At 35.9% G+C, this 15,404-nt stretch overlaps 1 protein-coding gene and 1 pseudogene across 7 annotated transcripts in view; both read right to left on the reverse strand.

Moving 5' to 3' along the window:
- Nucleotides 1-15,404, reverse strand: part of ZBTB20 (zinc finger and BTB domain containing 20) — an 809,727-nt gene that overhangs the window by 334,034 nt on the left and 460,289 nt on the right. The gene's annotated exons all lie outside the window — the stretch shown is intronic.
- On the reverse strand, nucleotides 6,574-6,642 carry LOC115857742 (U4 spliceosomal RNA; annotated as a pseudogene).

Below are 15,404 nucleotides of genomic sequence, written 5' to 3' on the forward strand. Positions count from 1 at the left end.
GCATAGTAGTAGACTAGGTCTATGGCTACTGTGTTAAATTTGCATCTGTGAGCCACTAAGCAGCTGCTTTACATATACACTGTAGAAGAATGAAAGTGACAAAACTGGCATAGAGATGGTTTTTGTGTACTATCACAAGGAAGGAAAATAGGCTTACAGCAAGTTAAAGGGAAATGGACAATGATGAGCATAGGGAACAAGTTAGGATTCCTTACGAATTGACAATAGGACTAACCTTACTTAAAACATTTATAAATGACTTGCTCACCCCAGCATCTCGCACTATGCCTAGCATATAGTGGAAACTCAATTAATTTTTGCTGAATTAACCAATGACTAATCTGAAACTGAGTGCACAATAAATTATCCAATTATGTGGATGGAATTAAACTTTCCTGAGCAGGGTAAAGCTAAGCTGATGGGACACAGTATTTGTCCAGGTGTGCAGAAAGGTGGCAGTGTGAACATGGACAACAATAATATTCAAATATATGAAAAGGATAGCTTTAAGCCTTAACCAGGAAAGGGACTTGAAGGTCACTGGGCTCTTTCAGGCAAAAAACAAAGCAAAACAAAAACAATGCTTCAAAAATGTGGTCATTATTAAGGGAAGTGTTAAAATAAAAGTTATACTTCCTTTATATTAAACTCTCTGCACTTATGTAAAACCATCTGCACTTAGAGTACAAAGTTTCTCTGACATAATATCCCAGAGTCTCTTACACAGGGCAGTCATTAAATTCAAACTAGATTAATATAATGTAAGCGAGTAGAGAACAAGTTATTTTGAGATTTCATAACAATTCATTGACTATGAGAAAAATGCAAACAAACACGGTTGTTAATAAATGTTATTTAGCAGACGTCATATTGCCATTTCTAAGTAACTGGCTACCAAGGCAGTTTCCTAATAAGTCTAATTTTCCCTACTCTCTGAGCTTATGGGCTAGTGATCTTGTAGTTTTGGGTGTTTACATTCATTTATCCATTCAACAAACTTTTATTGAATGCTTCCTCCAGCTGTACCAGTCTGGTAAGATCAGACTGGATCCTAAATGAACACCATGCTTCCTTTGCCCCTTGCATTCTCTGGTTTTTACAGGAGGTTATCTCTCATGATTGCACATTCAGATTCCTGATCCTAGCTCCTTTCCCACCTAATTTTTTTTTTTTCCCTTCACCCTATGTCTATCTCCCTATGAATAGACAAGAGGCTATATAGTTCTTACCAGTGGCCATAGTGCTATCTAGAGTGGAACTCCATCAGCCCCATACACATTGCCTTGTTGAAGAGATACAATGTACTTTCCACACTTCAGAAATGATTTGATTTCCTTTGCCTCAGTAGAAATATTACAAGCTAACAGTGGTTCTCCTGTTATAAACCACAGTAACTATCTGCTCATCAACATCAGTTGCTAAATTGTATCATGATAGAATTCTAAAATACATGTTAAACTTTCTTTCTACAAGTTGCCTATTTCCTCTGAATACAGCCAATTCACCTGGCAACAAAGATTAATTAGCCGCTGTTTTTTTGTATGCAAAAAGAAAAAAGTATGATTTCTCTTTGTTTATAAGAACTTCTGATAAGTGGTGATAGGTTTCAGAACGCTCTTCTTTTTTGGCAACCACGGTTCAATTATCAGGAACTTCCAGTTCAGAACTGGAGAACACTGACTCCGTTCTGTGATTTCATAATTGCTAGGGATTGGTTAATTGCTAAAAACTGCTCACATGGAAGACGAGGCACTGTTCTCTTTATTTGCAAGGGACAAACAGGCATATTAAAAGGGGTTTTAGAGTATCTAAAACATGATAAACTCGTGGCTTTCTTTTACAAAACTATTCATGAGGTTCTCCTTAGGAATAGGAGAGACTATCTAATTTCTATGGGTGGAAATCCCATCTGTAACAATGTTTTGCAAAGACACATACTACCAAAACCTTTTCCAGTGAGATGCAGATTCTAAAATCATGTAAGCTAGACAAGATAATTTTATAATATAAGCAGAAAACAATAAAAGCTACTGTGATAGTCTAGATTACATATGAAATGTGTAAAAGAATAAAATGAAAAGTTCTCTAATTTTTTTTAAAGTTGCATCAGAATTTCCCTTCCATGTTGTAATCATGCCTCTTTAAATGTATATGAAAAGTAACTTTGCTAGGCTCATGAAGAATGACCTTGATAAGCATGGCATAACTATAAGCAAAATAATTTTTAAAAGAATGAGTCTACATATATAATTTCATCATTTCTAGAAACATGGATGTCATTAGACTTGAAGACAGCCAGTGGATTAAACCAACGTATTCTGATATCAACTAAAATGTGATCTAATTGCAGGCTGCAGTGATTATAAACACTTTTGGAAAGAAATACGGCTCTCCTCTACTTCTCCAACTGCCCACCCCTCTTCTCTTCCGCCACAGATCTGTGGCAGCCTAACTTCCAGCTAACAAGTTAGAAGACTGGGTGAAGCATCAGTTTGGAATTATTTTTAAAAAATTATAAATAATCAAAAGAGGTGACAAATGTTTCAGTGGTTACTAAACATTTAATGGGTAGCAAGGTATAAATTAATAATTAAGGGCGTTAATCTGTTGACTAATATTGATGCTTAGAAAGCTAGAAGTGTCAAGATGTTCTTTCAACCACAGTATTCCAGATTTAGGAATTTTTTTAGTGGGTTTAGTATAGGAAAAAAGATGCTTAGATATGCATACTTAAAAAATAATAACCTCTGATTTATCTATCATCTAAGTCCTGTGTTTTCTGGAAAATATATTAATGAGAGGTGGCATTATTTGACAGTTAAGGAAGGAAAATGGAAATCATCTGTTGTATGCCAACTATGCTCATAAGCAAAATAATATTCTCTTAATCTTCAAAAGGAAAGGGGCGATTATAAAATAATTTGAGACTCTCTGGACAGAACTGAGATATTCTCTGAAAATTTTATAAGTGCTATATATTTTAAAAGTAGTGTAGTATTACTATAACATAGCTATTAAATATGTACTTCTTTTCATTCTGATAATCCCTCTCCCTTAAATCTGAAGGGCTGATTAATTTCTTCATTTATTCTTTTGGATAAATATCCTGTTCATTGATGCTTGAAATCCAGCTCATCAGTTTCCCTTTAAATTCTAACATATTTTAAAGAACTTTAGAAGATCATGAACTCTGGAGTACTGACTAATTTGGAACCTGCCTCCGTCTCTTACAGGCTGTATGACTTTGACCAAGCTACTAAAATTCTTAGTAGTCCAGTTTCTTCACCTGTGAGAATGGCATAGAAAACACACCTACCTCCTATGGTTACTATGAGGATTAAGGGGTTTCATACAGCCAATGTGAAGATGTGAAATTGCTTTTCTGAGTCTTTGGAGGTATTTGAAATCAGGCTGACTAAGTCAAGCAAAGCTGTGGGGTCTGTTTGGCAGGTGACCTCCAAATTTCACTTCAAGGTCTTGGACTGTCTCAGGTCATTGTAGTGAAGAGCTCTTTGTGTAACTGCCATCTTTCTGCCTCAAAGCCAAGATGGATTTACCTGTTAGTTTTAGTTTTCACTAAAGATCTCTCTTTAGCTGTGTGCACTAAGGGTAAAATATCAACAATTAAATTATTTGAAGCAGGCAAATGTTGAAAGGGGAATTTAGTTAAGTCATAGCAGTGTGCCAACTTGGTCTGACTTTCAGAAAGATCACCATAATAAGGAGACCAATAAATAAATTAAAAGTATAAAATATACATCTATGCAGAATCTTAGAACCCCTTCTCTGACATATAAGTCATTAAAGGAAACTTTGTGTCCTGCTTATTAATTCAACATTTAAAATAGAACCAGTTTTATGGAAGAAATTCACAAGCGAGAATTACTGAGTTCCTCTGGATCAGATTTTTCTGTGCTCCATTAAAAACAACAACAACAACAGCAAATGAATAACAACAACAAAAAACAATGGTTCTGGTTGTATGTAATGTATACCACTAATCTAGTGTTTCTTAACAGGGGAACAATTTTGTCCTGCACCCCCATCCCTAGGGGACAATTGACAATGTTTGAAGACAATTTTGATTATCACAACTGAGGGGAGCTATTGGCATCTAGTGGGTAGAGGCCAGGAATACTGCTAAACAGCCTAGAGTGCACAGGACAGTACCGATCTGCCCCCAACAAAGAATTTTCTGGTCCAAACTGTCAGTAGTGCTGTGTTGAGAAACCCCATCTTGATTCTATATACCAGAAACACTGGCCTTGAACCATCAGCTGCATCAACATTTATGATACTCAGTCTATGGAGTAGTCTGACAGTTGAAGGATACACCTAGAAGGAATACCACTTTGAGTATATAACTGACAAATCTGGATACAGTGCTAAGGGAAGAACTGGGTAAGCAAATAATTGGTGGCTAATTATGCCAAATATAAAAAGATAATTTTATATTACTGAGTAAATCAGATTAATATTCTTCTTTAATCCCAGGGGGTCTAAAAATAAGAAGTTATGGACTATGCAATGTTATCCTGACACAGATATTTTGAAACAGTTTATAGAAAGCAGTAAACATGTTTTTTTAAGAAAGATAGCCCAAATGAGGTATGAAGAATTAGAAGTCATTTTTCTAGGTCAGATTTTTTTCCTACAGATCGGATTTTCCATATGCATTCATTCATGCAGATCACAAACTACACTTCTAACACTCTTTCTCTCTGAAGGTAAATCAGGCTAAAACTAAGAGTTTAAGAACCATTTCTGTACAAGAGAAATTTCCAGCTAAGGGAGAACAACACAAGCTCTAAGGTAGGTGTGAAATTTATTTTTAAATTAAGCCACAACTATTCTGCAAACATTTAACTCAGAACCACACCACTGTTAAAGTTTGTTGATTCCATACAAAAGGAAGAACCAACATAAATTAAATTTGCAAATGAAGAAAATAAAATATGTGAAAATTATTTTTAATATGGCTAAAATTCAAATATGCAACATTTTATTCTTTTTACAGGTTTCACTGCCAAAGACAACATGTATATTTTTCCGATGAAAGAGGATGACTGAAATTGACATTCAGGTGAGCATCGGGACACTACCAGTATGTGATGTTGCACAAATTTACTCACATCTGGAGTTATCCTCGTGCTTTTGAATTTTATTTTGGTTAGTGTTACCAGGAGTTAAAATGTATTGAGGGCCTCAGAAAAATTGGCTTTTATTTATTCCCACTCAGAACCCCAGAAGTTGCTTCTGGGCACTTCTTACTGATGAAGAAATCCAAGGTGAAATAACTGGCTTAGCCACAAAGAGAATGGAAGGCCATTCATTTCTGAGCTACCAATATCTTTTCTTCTCCTTTTCCTCATTTTAACTTCTAGATTTAGCTCCAAAACATTGGCTCTTTCTCCCTTAAGGGGAAATTCTAGCGTCAGAAGATTAGTGGAGGGGAGGGTAGTGATGGGTTTAGGTTTTCATAGCAGTTCATTTCAAAACTGTTAAGTACCTCCTACCAAGAGACCACCACTAAAAACTGTTTCTAGAACAAGGCAAAGGGAGAGACTTAAACATGGGGGAAAAAAATGGAAGGAAACAAGAAAGCTCTGGCACTGTGAAAGATTCAGAAAAAAAAAAATTCTGATTTCTGCTCTCAAGATGCTTACAATCTTATTCTAGAGGAAAAGGAAAATGGATTCCACTTTAAATAACTGAATAACAGAAAGAAACAGTGCAGTTAAGTGTAACAATGGGTGGTAGAAGCAAAATGCTGTGGGGAAGCCATGTCTCTTACCTCTTTTCCAACTCAGAGGAAAGAGACAGTGGGTCAAATTCAAGCTACTCTAGTTTTTGATATTAGTTTCATAATACAGCTATAATCCCATTACAGAGAACTTCAAGGAGCTGTTGACATTTTTTTTTCCTGTCCTGTAGTTTATTGTCTCAAGTATTGCTTGAAATACCAGGCTACATGCAGAGATGTTTGCACTAATGGTATTTGTTGACCTGCATTAAGTTAGGGTCAATCTGAATAAATGGAGATGCATACTACAGGGAACCAGTTAGTCAGATTGTTTGTAGTTAGGCTTGCATTATTTTTACAATACTTTATTACTTTTAACCTAAAGCCTAGACATTAACCTCAAATAATCTTGTTATTATATGAAACAGTAATATTTATTAAGAATGCCTCTGGAAAGCCTCAAATGGGGATATGCAGAGGAGGATTTACTATGAATTTAATGGAACTTAAACTTCAGGGCCCCTCACTTGCACAGCCCCTCCCAAGACCCTGTACTTAATTTGTAGTCATAATTCTGTATTCTTTTCCTTAAAGAGGGTCCCCCAAATAGTTTAAGCGTCTGGCAAAATCTTCATCCACCTTGGGTAGAAAATAATCTTGAAGGAATCAAACCTGACTATCCTGAAAGGCCAAGTCAGAGAAGGATACAAAATGTACTTTTACAAGCATATATAAATTACATTTCCAAATGCATCCCTCCTGTCGTTGCTGTCTTCCACCCCTGGCAAAGGATAGATGCCATCTTACCCACTGTTACAAGGTTTCTAGACTCTTTTAATTAGCAATAATCGCGCCTCGGATAAACCTCATTGGCTACGATACTGCCACAGCACAAAGCTCTAGACTCTTTTAAATAAAATCTGTCTGTTCAGTGACTGGGAATAATCAGTGTCTAAAATAAAAGGTGAAAAATTCAGAGACAGAAGATGATTTCTAAGAGTAAAAAGAGAGACACAAATTTTTTTACATAAATAGTAATAATTATTATTCATAGCTAAGGGATACATGCATTTGAGAAAAGGAAGGACTTGGAAATTCAGTACAATTTACAGTAGCACCTATGAAAAGTATGGTGAGTTTAGGCAGAGCGTGGGAATTTTTACCACGAGTAACACCACGTGTCTGTTTTTCTGGTTTCTGAAAACCCCAAATAAATCCCACAAGCACCTCTAAACTCCACCATGGAATTCTGACACTTCTGAGTAAGAAGTTCAGAGGAAAATTAAAACTTTGGATGCACTATGTCTGTCTACAGTTTTTCCTATAATGCCTTGTCCTGCTTTTTAAAGAAAACTGAATAAAAATTAATTCAAAAAATGAATGAAATTATCCCAAATGGAATACTAAATTGAAAAATAGTAGTTAAATTGTTCATAACCATTTTCTGTTACATTTTTTTCCTCTCTCTCTTAGAAATGGAGTAAGAATGCTTCAAATAAAAAATGTAAAACCCATCCCATTCCATAAAGGGCCCACTCACGTAAACAGGAAGCTCATTAAAAGCTCTTTTCTTGGTTTCCTGGCAAAGCCCACTTTTTATTTTGGTGGCAGCACCTATTAAGTAGAGGACTCTTTTTGTGGGCAGGGTGAAAAATTAAACATTACAATCCATCAGGCACCCGCTGGATTAGAGTTAGTTGGGCGACTCCTTGACGAGAGCGAACAAGGTAGCTCTGAGATCAAGGAACAGGCTTTGGTCTAGCCCTGTGCTATAGATGATGGGCTTCTCTGTCCAGGCATCACAAATCAGCTCGGAGTTCCAAAAGAGCCAGGAGACGCCAGTTCATAATAGTGCAAAATGTTTCACATGCACATTGAACCATTCTCTCATTTCCTTTACATTTCAATACTGTTTTATTTGTTTCTTTCTTTGCTTTCCCTTTCTGGGAAGCACTGTAGCATAACGGAAAGAGTATCGGTTTTGGAATTTGAAATCTTGGTTTCTAGTTCCTGCTCTGCCAAATACTGTGACATCTTGCCTTCCTGAGCCATCATTTTCTGATCTGTAGAATGGGGACTAAATTCTTCCTTAATCAGCTCAAATTTTTCAAAGTATAGGTAAGCATCACCTGTCTCAAAAATCCACTGAGGTGAAAATACAAATTTCAGGGCCCCTTTCTGATTCTCTGTAAGTTAGAAAACCTTGGAATCTGCATTTGAAGCTTGCTACCCAAATAATTTTTGTACACACTAAAGTTTTAGGACCACAGCAGGTTCTTATTAGTCATCCATTTTATACACATCAGTGTATACATGTCAATCCCAATCTCCCAATTCATCCCACCACTACCACCCCCGTCGCTTTCCCCCCTTGGTGTCCATGTGTTTGTTCTCTACATCTGTGTCTCTATTTCTGCCCTGCAAATGGGTTCATCTGTACCATTTTACTAGGTTCCACATATAATAATAATAACCTGCTGTATAAAAAAAAATAAAATAAAATTCAAAAAATAAATAAATAAAGTTTTAGGACCACACATCCTAACTTGTCTGAGTCAGAATTAAATTAAATCATGTAGGTGAAATTTATTTCAATCTGTTAACTGCAAATCAAGATGTGTATGCTTAGATGTTCTCATTAGTGATATTTTCCAGGGTAGCTCAAAGAACCAAAGGAAGGACACAGGACCATTTTCCCAAAGATCTTGCTTTGAGCCATTCCTGCCATGCCAACAGCATTCTGCTTTACCTTCAGTTAGGCAGGTGGGTGGGTTGGTGGGGAGAATAGAGCTGAGAGCTGTGACACAGGCGAGGTTTCTGTAGAATTTCATTTATGTGACTGTACCTACCCCACAGGGTGATATAAGGATTAATTCCTATTTGGTAATTTACTGTGTGTAAAATGCCTTGAGCCCCTTGGAGGAAAGTGCTATATAAATGTAAAATAATAATTATAATAATAATAACTTCAACTATTTAACTGATCAGTGAATTAGCTAGAAGATTTAGGCTGCCAAGGGACAAGGCTGAAACCATTATAAGTAGGAACATTTTACACCATCGTATCTCATAACTGTTATCACAGAAAGGGGAAACAAAGGGTGAAAATTAAGATAAATCCATGTTCTCCACTGATTTAAATGACAGAGGATCACTAGTAATGGTTCATGAAAGCCAGGAAATGCAAAAATGACAGCTGCATTGTAATTCTAACTCAGGCACACATCCTGAGATTTTATACACTTTGGTCTTTTATTTGTATAGAAAATATCTCATCAGTGCAACATCTAAAATTTAGCATTATTAATGCACTTGATTATGCTTTTGCTCAGTTGGAATATGTTCATAATTCACCCCTATTGGTAGATAATGGTTTTCCTATATGAAAGGTATTGATGTTATTCTACGAAGTTCCAGGTAATATTTGAATCAGTTGTTTACAAACAACTTGATTCCTGTGTATCTTCCTAAGAAAACTAGGGATTTTAGGAAACTAAAATATAAAGGAGATAACTTTTCTTCCCAGGAATAAAATATTTTGGTGCATAAACTTGCATGAGTTCAACTGCCCTCAGTTCTTACATTATTTGTTTTATTTATTTGATTCGCTTTGTGCAGACCCTTCCACTAAAAAGCTCAAGGGGCTGAACCCAGAACTTTCATATACTGAACGTGAATCACTTCTTAAACCACAAGAAGCAAAAGAAAAGGCTATAGAAATCTTAATGGGCAAGCTTCAGATGCTCAAAAGCAATTGTTTAGTTACTCTACTTAGTTATGCATCGTTCAAAACACTTTCTAAATCGGGCAAGAAAGGTTCTTTTGTGAAGAACAGGCTTTGGGGCCTTGAACAAGTTTTAAGTTGTTTTATAGCTCACACACACAGTAGTTTCGATGTGTATGTAAAGAGGTACTTCCATGCGACAAAGTTTGTAGTTGAGTACTGAAAGGGAAATGGAAAGAAACAAAGCAAGGAGAGGAATTGAGCATGTGGTACCTTGTTCTATTTTTAATTAGTAATTCCTAGCCTCAAAGATTTACACTTTAAAAAAAATCCAATACTGAGTGTGTAAAAACAGGTGTAGACTAAGGTGAATGAATACCAGAAAATAAAGTTAATCAGTATAATTTCAAATTATCTTGTAAATACTAAAATTAAGCTTTACTCTGTCTAAAGGAGGAAGAAGGAAAGACAGACAAAAATAAAAAAAACCAGACCTTGCCATGAATTTTCTTTGCCTGAAATAATAAATATTAGATATGCCTTCTGATTTATAAAAAGCCATGTGATACCTAATCCCCAACATTACAAAACATTCCAAATGTGATGTGTGTTTAAACACATCCATGCATAAACACACATGCACACACACATCAAAAATATCGGTGTTCTAGTATAGCCTTCTTGCTTTAAAGGGCCTCTAAAAAGGGCATAAGAAAATGGGTATCTGATAAAATGCTTCTGCTGGGGTCACCAGCAGAAGGCAAATCCAGTCAAGTGCTGCCAGTAATCATTTCTATTACAAATGTTTTTAAAATCCATCTTTTCTTTACATATACTTTTTCCTTTGGTATAGCTAATATGGTGGCCAATGTCCCGGTCTTCTAGTCACATTGGAGTTTCTTGCCCGTGCATCACAAGCTCAGCTGCACTCATCAACGTGGAAAAGCTGACAGCATTGTCTGAAAGACACAGCTTGGGATAATTGCTCCTTGTAGCTCCCCTGTCAATGAATATTACCATATTCTTCTCACGAGTAAGGTTACTGTACTTCTTTTCCTTTTTTTTGGATTTCTACACACTTAGCCACTAAGCACATCACTATTCCTTTAATGAAATGGACTAAACATGACAGTGTGAACTGTGGGCTAACATTCTCAAGATTCTGTTTTAAAGCCTCTGTGTTCATATTTTTAAAAATAATCTTTGTCCAGAAGAAGTAAAAATGACAATAATTTTTTACTTGATATTACTGTTTTCTTAAGAAGGTTAACTGAGAAATATCAATCGATAGGCACAAAGCAAAGAAAAAAAACACATAAGGCTAGCAAACATACTCTCTTACTGAATTTCTTTCACCTAAATATACAATGGAATCCTCTGACATAATGTGTTTTCTTTCCCTATCATGTTAGGCTGAAGAATAGTTCTTGGGCAAAAGTAGAAAAACCATGCTTTAAGTCTCCTTGTGATCTACACCTTTGAAATATTAGCTTCTCTTTAAATTTTAAATGCTAGCTCATTAAGAAGGAAAAAATTTCAAAGTACTGCAGTCACTAATAACAACAGCAGCAGCAACAGTAACAGTAACGATATTAACATCAACATTTATCAAACTCTTAGATGTCCTGGGCACCACTGTAATCACAGGAATTGACTCATTAAATCTTCACAACAACTCTGCCAGGTAATACTATTATTACTCCCATTTTATGGATGAGAAAATACAGGCACAGAGAGATTAAAATTTTATGCAAGATCACATAGCCAGTAAGTAGAGGAGCCAGGATTCAAATGGAGGGAGCCAGACTCTGACACATAATGAATGTTTGACACCATAGGGCCCAGTGCTCCTTACTTCCCCTGAAGCTCTTCCCGAAGTGGCCAGTGATCTGTGTTTACTTCCCTCCTGAACACTTACACACTTGTTGGCACCTGTGGTTAAAAGCTCAGGATCTGGAGTGATATACAAGAGATTTACCCAAGATACCAGCAGTGCTTAACTCTACCAACATCTGTGCCTCAGTTTCCTCCTGTGTAAAACAGTAACATTAATACCAATGTCATGTAGTTGTTGTGAAGGTTAAATGCTATAAAGCACATTAGAGCTCAACAGAGGGTCAATGTTTAATAAATGTTAACTTCATTATTACTGATTTTTATCTCTTAATATATAGGAACCCTTTCCCCAATTAGACTGTATTTCTTTTCAGAGAAACTGTCAATATGAATCCTCATTGTTTTGTGTTGGGCTTTCCAATTGTTTAATATATGTTGTTGAAATCTTAGATGTCCTAGGTACCACTGTAATAACATGTTAACTCATTAACTCTTCATAACAATTCTATGGGGTAATATATTTATTTATAATATTATAAGTAATATAATATTTATACCAGTATCTAAAATTTAGTGAGCACTTACTGTCAGGAACTCTGCCAAGTGCATTATGGCATTATCTCATGCAATTCTCCCCAATCCTCTGAACTGGCCACTTTCAAAATCTCCACTTTACACAGGAGGAAACTGAGGCTCACAGAGGTCACACAGCTAAGTGTTCAAGAATGTGAAACTCTAACCATAGCCCTATACTACCTGCTAAAGAATGAATGTAAGGCAGGTATTCAATAAACATTTGATCCTGATGATGAATCGACTATATTCTTAATTATTTCTGTTGCCAGAAAATTATGCTTAAAGCAAACTAATGTGGCCTAGCCAATATCATTCATTCATTAGTTAACTATTAAAAAGAGATTACTGTGTGCTAGGTACATGCCAAATACCAGCAATAAAAAGAAAATACTACGGATCTAAATTTTTCTCATCAAAAGCAATTAAGGATTTAATATAATTTCACTTACCATCATTTCTATGTCAACTCATAAAAAATCAAACTTCTTCCTCTCTCCCTTTCCCTCCCTGCCCACTCTTTCTTATTCCTTCTTTTAAACCCAAGTTTCATGGTATTAAATTTATAAAGATTTTTGCCGATAAGAAGCTTATATGTCAAGGCAAGGAACCATTTTAATTATATTTACTCTTCATTTTGAGAATATTTCTTTTTCATATCTGACAAAGACTTTTGAAGTGACTAAAGAAAGGCAAAGCAACCTGATTTAAAAAAAAATTCTTTCATGTACAATCTTTTTTCTGTAATAGTCTCAAAATAGCTTCAAAATTTTAAAAGAAGGTTTTAGCTGTTTTTGTTCTTTTCAAATTGGAAAAATTTGATTTTTCTCTTCACATGTTTAGATAACCTTTAAAATCAACAAACAAGAAATAAGAACATATTCAATTTTAAAAATATACTCTTCATTGGTGCCTTGGCATCATCAACTAATATCAGCATCACTCTGAAAACTGTGTTTCTATTCTTTTTCATTTCAACAATTCTATATGTTCACATTTAGTAGAAACTAAAGACTGCTTTATAAAAAATTTTCTCTTCATTTGAATAAAAATCTTTTACAAATCAACAGACCAAGAAAAAAATCCTTCGTATTTACCACTATTGAATAAAACAATGGGACATTTGAAGAGTACATACCATGTTAGAGGCAGGAAAACTTGTGATAAACTGAGAATTGTACCAGCTCACCATTTAATATCACTGCCTCTGTACAGCCTATAGATATTTATTGACTGTCTCAGACTAATGTGTGAGCGCCTGTGGCACTGGCAGAAATATATGAGTTACCTGCCCAGAGATACTAATAGATACATATAGATGCTAAAACAAACAAAACAATTTTAAAGCACCATAAGGGAGAAAAGACTAACATTTACAAAACTGTTTATTGTCCAGGCAAGACTGTAGACTCCAAACATATTATCTCATTTAAATTCTGATGAAAACACTAAGATGGCTAATGTTTACACATTTTAAATAAAAACATAACTGAGTATGAGAATCTTAATCAAATTCCCAGAGGTCACAATATTAGGAGGCTGGAGGGCCAAAATTAAAAAGCATAGAGGGGGCTTCCCTGGTGGCGCAGTGGTTGAGAGTCCGCCTACCGATGCAGGGGACACGGGTTCGTGCCCTGGTCTGGGGAGATCCCACATGCCGTGGAGCGGCTGGGCCTGTGAGCCATGGCCGCTGAACCTGTGCGTCCGGAGCCTGTGTTCCCAACGGGAGAGGCCACAACAGTGAGAGGCCCGTGTACCGCCAAAAAAAAAAAAAAAAAAAAAAAGCATAGAGGCCTTAGACTTTTCCATTTATATTACATTATTTCTTCTTAGGATCTACTTCTAAACCAAAGAAGTTGAAATCAATGTGGATATATATTTTAATAGACGGGTTCAAGGAAGAGTGGAATTTTAATGTAGGCATCAAAAGATAGAAATTAATAGGTAATATTTATTGAGTACTTACTACTGTTCTGAACATTCTGGATATATTCACTCATTTAATCCTTACATCAATTTTTTTGGAGGTAAGTAATATTATTATTATTACTGTTATAACTGTGCAGTATGGAAACTGAGCCAAAGAGAAGATAATAAACTTTCCCATAAAGTCACAAAGCTGGTAAGTGTTGTATAGACTTTCTTATCTATAGCCCACAGAATTTAACTATCATGCTATACTGCCTTATTAGTCTGTAAGGGTATTTAATGTGATGGCTTAAATAAAGTTCCAAGCATGGGGCTATTGCCACCATGTTGGAAATTAGGGCTTCTACATATGAATTTTGGGGGGACACAAACATTCAGTCCATAACACTAGCACTTCCCAAACTTCTTCATGTCATGGCACACATAGAAAAGGGTAATATTGGTCTTGCTTGCTTGCTGGGATGAACTGGGAGGGATTTGGAGCCTTAGAGGAGGCTCTGCTGGGCTAGATATGACTAACCCCTGGAGCTCCAGTTGCCACTAGGCCTCCCTGAGGGGATCAATAACCATTCTACAAAGTTTGGCAAACTACACACTATACCAAACCACAAACTCTTCAGAACACAAACAGCATCAGCCACTATAATCACTGTCTCAGAGCCTCCTTTTGGATGTTTCACAACTGAGCTGATATTTTTCTGGAAAACAACACTAGTGTAGAAAGGGGTTTCCTAGGAGGTTGATCAATAATCACTGGAGAAAAGATAAGGATATTTAGAAAACTGCTGCAGGGCATAGTACAAATTCCAAATAAGTCCACTTTGGAAAAGAGCAGATCAGATAGTTGACTTTTCTTGAAGGGAATGTTTCTAAATATTTATAATTTTACAGTTCTCCAGGTGTCAGCAAGAATGTTGAGAAAGTAAATGGAAATCACCATTTCTTCCTGAAACTTTTTGGGTTTTTTTGTTTTTGGACAGATTCAGTAATCATCAATAGTTTAATCTTCCTAGAATAAAAGTTGAAGAAATTTCCTAAAGTGGGGAAGAAAATCTTATTTTTTCTCAGAGGAGTACAGCTAACACGCAACATCAGGTCCTTTTGTACTCACATGGGGCCAAAATAAACTACGTGGGAAATTAAGATCCCTTTTCCTGAAGTGTCCTTCTTCTTCAGTCCAGAGTGGGACATTGGTTAAAAAGAAGGAGGCTTGTGGTGTTAGGGTGATCATCTTGGTCACCGCACCCTGGACATAACTTTAAAATTTCATGTCTTGGACACTGAGATGCAGGAAGAAAGTTTTGAACTTTCTATTTCATTGTTATTTGTGTTCTGGCACTTCATTAATCTCTCTTACAGAATGTAGACTCTTCCCTGGTGCCAATTATAGATATAGAGGATCTTAGATTTCTATCTAGAAAACAGCTATCAACAGGACATCACCATGTCTCATTTCAGACTAGACTCACATAATCACAGCAATAAATACCCCAAAACAAGAGTCATTAAAAAGCCTGTTGAATTTGATCAGACACTTCAGTATCTGCCACTATTCCTACAGTATGACTCTGAAGTACTCAACTTTATTTTCCCCACCTT

This window comes from Globicephala melas, chromosome 4 (genome assembly GCF_963455315.2).
Source record: "Globicephala melas chromosome 4, mGloMel1.2, whole genome shotgun sequence".
Classification (NCBI taxonomy): Eukaryota; Metazoa; Chordata; class Mammalia; order Artiodactyla; family Delphinidae; genus Globicephala; species Globicephala melas.